This window comes from Crocodylus siamensis, chromosome 1 (assembly GCF_052110815.1).
Source record: "Crocodylus siamensis isolate JL-2025a chromosome 1, ASM5211081v1, whole genome shotgun sequence".
Lineage (NCBI taxonomy): Eukaryota > Metazoa > Chordata > Crocodylia > Crocodylidae > Crocodylus > Crocodylus siamensis.
The window spans coordinates 389932877-389939201 of record NC_143395.1 but is presented as its reverse complement, the minus strand read 5'-3'; positions in this window follow the sequence as shown (position 1 = coordinate 389939201).

The window sequence follows — 6325 nt, the reverse complement described above, 5'->3', positions numbered from 1 at the left end:
TATCAGCATTGAAACCTGAGTGCCTTAGACTGGTGAGATCCCAGCTCTCACTCTCTCTCTCTCTCTTTTCTCTATCTAGGCATAGATTTCTGAACCTAAACTGTATTAGTTAAGTTTGAGCTAAGTTTCCCCAAATACTCAGTGGAACCAGGGCAGTATTGTTATTGTTTGTGATTGTTTTTCCTTTGCATGTCTATTACTACTAGTGCCATTATATATTTCATATACTTAGCAATAAATAACCTTTATAGTCAAACTGGTAGTAACTGGGTATATTTTTCCTTCTCTACTTCTCCTTCCCCACTTGCTTTGCAGTAATGCTTCTTTTACATAAGCTAAAGATCCCTGTGAAGCCTAAAAATACTGTGGGGTCTGCTCATCAAGAGTCTAGAGATTGGGACGTGCTGAGTTTGAAACGCATAAGGGGATCAGCTTGTACAGGCTGATTGACCCAGTTTGGCTCAGACGTGCCCTAATGAACTGAATGCTGGCCCATGAGGGTGTCAGCTGGACGCCCAGCTGGATTCAGAGATATTCTGTTCACCTGTGTGCTTATGTCTGACTGCAGTTTACTGTTACTCTGATGAATTGATTCTTAGCATATGAGAGTGTCAGCCTGTCCATGCTGATCAACCCGGCCAAGTCAGGTGTGTCACATTAATCTGCGTGTGTTTGTGTGTATGACTCATTTGGTAACTGGAGGAACCCAGTCCCATTGAAACCAAGTCCTGCAAAGTAGCTCCATTGGGGGTGAGGACTTGCAGAAGGGAGATATACAGCTCCGTATAGAAACACAAGTAACACAAGCAGCACATTGATAGAATTACAAAGACCTTAGAAACGTGTCCCTAAAAAACAAGCACACCCCAAAGTGATGGGCAAATCTGGTAACACTACAGAGAAGAGGTTACTAACATGTAATTCTGGAGTGAGTCTTAACCACTTGCTTTCCTATCCCTGCCTCTTATCCAGCTCCTAATAAGTCTCTGCAACTTTTAGGAGGCTTCATTTCTGAGACTGACAAAGTGTCAGATCCAGTTTCTGATTTGTTTTTGGTGGGAAGCTTTCCCTCCAAGTCTTGATAGGCTTGAATCCTTTTACTGGGATCCAACTGACTTGCACTGTTGGCAGCTGTGCTTCTGCACATAGCACAAAGTTTATTAGCTACAGAATGCTGAGGTCAATTTTCTCTTTCTGCATGATAGTATTTACAATTCTGTCCGTAGATGCACTTTTTCCCATAGGGCTGTTGTTGCTTCTTATGTTCTGGAACAATTGGTTTCTTTCTAAGCAAATTTACCAGATTTGGGCCATGACAGCCATGAAGTTAATCAGGAAGCATGGATGTTGTTTCTTATACTGGAAGCACAAACTTAACTAGATTCAGTTTCTCACAGGCTACCAAACCCAAACCTGTTGGCATTTCCTTTAGTAGCACGATGAATGTAAGTTTGTAGACTATTTGTATAGTCAATACAATGCATCTCCCTGTTAGAAGTATTTTTGTTCCTCAGTAGCATTTTGGTGTTTGTTGGACCACTTTCAGTATTTCAATTTTTATTTTCTGTATTCAGGCTCTGTTAAAATATGAACCTGAACTCCATGTCAATTTAAATGAAAACATCATTCCTTCCATTTCCACTGGCCAAAATCTATTCCCATTCATTGATTTTGCTTGATTCTACTCTAACAGGAGCTCAAGCCAATGCCCTGTTACTAAGTGGACCCGGGCCCTGGACAGACGGAGGAACCAGGACCACAGCAGTGGAGGTTTAGCACACCAGGGATAAATTAAGGTAATTAGGATGCTGTTGTGCTCAAAAGGCAGGATGGGAGGACCAGGACTCTGTCCTCAGGGCACCAGAGGAGAGGAAGGCGCAGCAGCAGCTTAGTGAGAGAAAAACCCCAGCAAACAAGCGCGGGATCTGAGGAGACGGGGTGAGCTGGGTGATACTTACCCAGCAGGGAGTGGATGGCGGGGACTGGCAGGACTCAAAGGGCCTAGGGGCCCAGGGAAGCTAATGACTCTGAAACTCATGCTAAGCTCAGGCCTACTCATGAAAGTTAAAATACAGAATACTAGTGCTAACTGCATAATGCAAGAAGATGCGAGTTCATAGCCAAGCCATAGGTTCATAGCTGAGAAGAAATAATGAAGTATCTCTTCCAGCTTATCTTGCTATATTCAGGATGATTTCAGGCAGGCTCCTAGTTGTCTGGTGTGTAACCATGTTAAATGTCTATCCAAGATTAATTAGTATGTTTTTTTTCTTTTTTGCGATTAACTTGTGTTTATATGCAGGAAGAGACATTCTCCATATGTGATAGGTGTCTCCTCCTGATTTGTTTTTGTTCTTCTCCCATGATTTACCTTGTTTTCCAAGGACCTGTATGTTTTCTGTGGCTGTTAATCAGTTTCTTAATATGTTCCAAACTGGTTAATCTCTCTTCGCTGAAGAAAGTAACTCATTCAAATTGGAGATTTTGATAAACAATAATGAGCAGGTTGATTAACAGGATTTTCCTGCAATTACTGCTTGGGACTCTCTCTTGATTTACACAACTAAAAGAATGCTTTGAAGATGCTAAGCTAAGGGTATAAAAAGGCAGTAAAACAGCAAACAGCACGTGCACTTCAAGAGTGAGAAATCTCTCTGACACCAGTTGCTGATGGGCCTGACTTACTCGAGAAGTTGAAGAGAAACAGACCTCCTCTTTGTCACCTGTTTGGTGAGAAATCATCACCTTATAGCTAATTACTGAACTTTGATTTGGTTTGGGCTCACTTGACTTGATTTTCAATACTTGTAGTAAATAAAGCCTTTCTGTCACGCATTGAACGAGGTGTCGTGTCAATCCCTGGGCTAGTCCGGAATCTTAGGTTTTTATTTGCTAACAAAGCCCAAGAACCAAGCAACTCCAGAAGGTAAGCAGCGGCAAAGAGACGGTTATCAGGGTGGAGTGGTGTCCTCCCCGCTTATTAGGCAATCAGGAGCAGCGTCTTTCCCACTTCCTAGTTCTTTAAGCAGTTGGGAGCAGCAATTAGCAACTGTAGCCAAACTTAATAAAACTCCACACCTTGTTAACCAACTGTGGGCTGGTCTGTGGTGCTTTAGCCCCTCAGGGGTTAACACCTAACCATTTTTCCCATCTTCAAAGTCGTGGCAGGCTGTCCTGGGGAGACAACTAGTAAACTGGGCTTACCTGCAGAACATGAGGAGGAGCCGCAGAGAGGACCCGCATGGCGCATCAGCCGCCGGTTTATACAGGTGCGTCCAGCCGGTGACGTCACGGAAGGACGCCAGCCGGGGAAGTTAAAAGCGGCAGCTGTGGCCGCAGAAGAGGCGGATCGCCCCAGGGCAGGGCAATTAACGGCTCCGCCGGTGAGAGGGGCGGAGAACCCCGGGAAGAGGCAGCTACAGGCTCCACCAGAGAGTAAGGCGGTGGCGGCGGCTGACGGCACGCCTCCGGAGGAGCAGAGGCCGACAGCGTGGCTGGAGGCTGCTCCTGATAGAGGAGGAGCGGAAAGCATGGCCACGGAGGGCACGGCAGAGCACAAGCCCGAAGACAGCATGACCCGCAGGTGGAGTGCTGGGGTGACGGTGCGGAAACTCGGCCACATAAAGGGGGAGAAGACCCGGGAGAGCCCTGAGAGGGTGTAGTCAGGGCAGGGATCACCGCCGAGCCACAGTGCCATGGAGCTGTAGTGGCACTAGGGAGACTAGGGGCCAAGGATGGCCCAGAAGGAGTGGGGAGGTCCAGATAGGATGCTCAGCATGTATGTTTGTTTGTTGTGTTTTGTTTTGTGATGTTGGATGCCCCAGCTGCCATAGTTAAGGTAGCATCCTCATAGCAAGAGGGTCGCTGGTGCTTTGGTGAGGCCAAACCTGTGCTGCGACCTCATACAGGGTCAAACAGGGAGAAGGCAAGGAGGACCATGGACTAAGCTGGTCAGCAAGCACCACGGCAGGGGCAGGACAGGTGGGGAGGGAATATTACACCAGCACCGAGGAGCTGGACCCACAGAAGAAGAACGCATTAGAGGTGGCGTGAGGCCAGGGTGCAGGGATGGTGGAGCCCCGTGATGTGACCGCGGAGGGACCTGGGCCACAGAGTGTACCACGAACTGACCTTGACACTGTAGAACATCGAGTCATGGCAAGCGAGAACAAGGTTGGGGACTTGGGCAAGAGAGAGCCGCTCTGATACCGAAGCGGTCCCAAGAGGGTAGTGTCATCTACCTACAGGACTAGAACCATCTGAGAACGGAGAATCGCAACTCAGCGGTCACACAGGCGAGACCCTGAGGGGAGATGGAGAACACAGCAGACCCATGCCCATATCTACCATAACTATAACTCCTTCCCTGCTTCACGCTGTTGTACACACTTGAAGTTCTTATGCTTCAGATCTGCAGTACCTGGCAAAATCGTTCCTGTTATTACAGTGAAAACAGAACTTCCCAAATGTAGCACAATGTTTGGGAGCATGTCACATTCTACATTTGCTGCATATCTGGTTGTTCACTTTCTCTTGCTTAGCATTCTCCTTGCCAATGGAAAATTCCACCCTCAGAACTGGATTCTTTCCAGCGGAAAATTCCATCCTGTAAGGTGGCTGCTTCTGGCCACACTTTTTTCTAGGCTACTGCATGGATGACCCCTTTTGGTGCATTCAGCTCTGCAGCATGAGCCTTCACAGTTTCTGCTGTCCTGCACATTTGGATAGTCTTTTCTAGGGACAAGTCTCCCTCATGCAATGGCTTTTCTTGTAATGAAGGGTCTGCAATGCCACAAATAATCCTACTCTTAATCATAGATTCTGTCAAATTCCCCGAAGTACACTTCTTACTTGGTCTCTTTAGTTTAGTAATGCATTGATTTATACTTTCTCCTGTTGTTTTTCTACACATAAAAAATCTGTTTTTCAAAGGTCTTTTTTGCATACAGTAATCCTAACTTTGGATAGTATTTTACTTAACTGTACATTTTGGCATTCTTCAAAGTTAGTGTTCTAAAGTCTTGCACACTGGGGGAGGAAGCCCTGGCTGTTTATAACATTAACTTTGAAGAATGCCAAAATATACAGTTAAGTAAAATACTATCCAAAGTTAGGATTACTGTATGCCCAAAAAAAGAGACCTTTGAAAGTGATCAATGAGTCAGTAAACACAGATATAATAGAATGAGAAATACTAAACAATTAACTTTATTCTGGAACAGCAGGCAACTTCTGCAGACCCTTTGTTTGTCTCTCATACTCACTAGCTACCTGAGGGACCATCCCCAGTTACCATCTTCCTCGGTCTCCTTAGTTAAGCACCATCTTTAAATGATAGCTCCTATCACTACAAAGTAGGCCTGATATGCTATATCTGCAATAGCAAATAATGACTCCCTCTGGGAAGTCTTTATTACCTCTAATGCACCATAGGAGCAATAGTAGTGGCTCCACTCTATGACCTTTTTCTTTCAGTATGGTCACCAGCTTGTTGTTTGTGCAGTGGAGTCACTTCTGTGTTTGAAGGGAGAGTAGTGGGCAAGGGAAACAAATATACCATGTCCTGCATGGGTATTAACAATTGTTCCATTCTTGTGCCATATGGATTGTGCCATAACAATTTTTATTCTTTTGCCATATGAATAAGCCTGCTCAAAAATTACTAACTACTCCTGGACACCTATCAGGAAAACCCAGTCCCTTTTAGCTCCCTCCTTTAGGTGAACTCACTGTTCACTGCTTTTTCTGTTTGCCAGTGCCTGCCTTTTATAAGCAGTTGCCAGGAACAAACTTGCCTGGCTCACGCCTGTTTCATGATCTAGAACACCACACAAGGCCCTCCTGGTTTCCAAATTCATAGTCAAATTATCACTGCAAACAGGCAAAAGTCAAACAAACAGATACTGAAAACATGTGCTCAGATGTTCACTCCACTAGCTGGCAGCAAAGCTCCCTGCTGCAGCACTAACTGGTGACCAGTACCACAGCCTCTCTCTTCCTCTAAAGATAACCAAGACAGGTTTCACTGTCTGCTGCTACCCAAAGGGGGTGCAGATTATAGGAAGTATCTCAACAAAGGACTGAGGAGTGAAGTATTGACCAATGTGCTTGAGAAAAGACTCTTCACTTCCTTTCACTGGGCAGATGAAGTGGTGAAGAAGGAAAAGGATTTCCCTTGACATGAGGACCCAAAAGGGGCATGGCGAGGGAGAACTCATCACAGGTCTTCTATTGAAAGTCAGTGGGCCATAAAGTGAAAGACAATGGTCAGGAATAGCTCTTTGAACTGCAACTGCTTTATTTAGAACATCTGTTTAACCTGCAA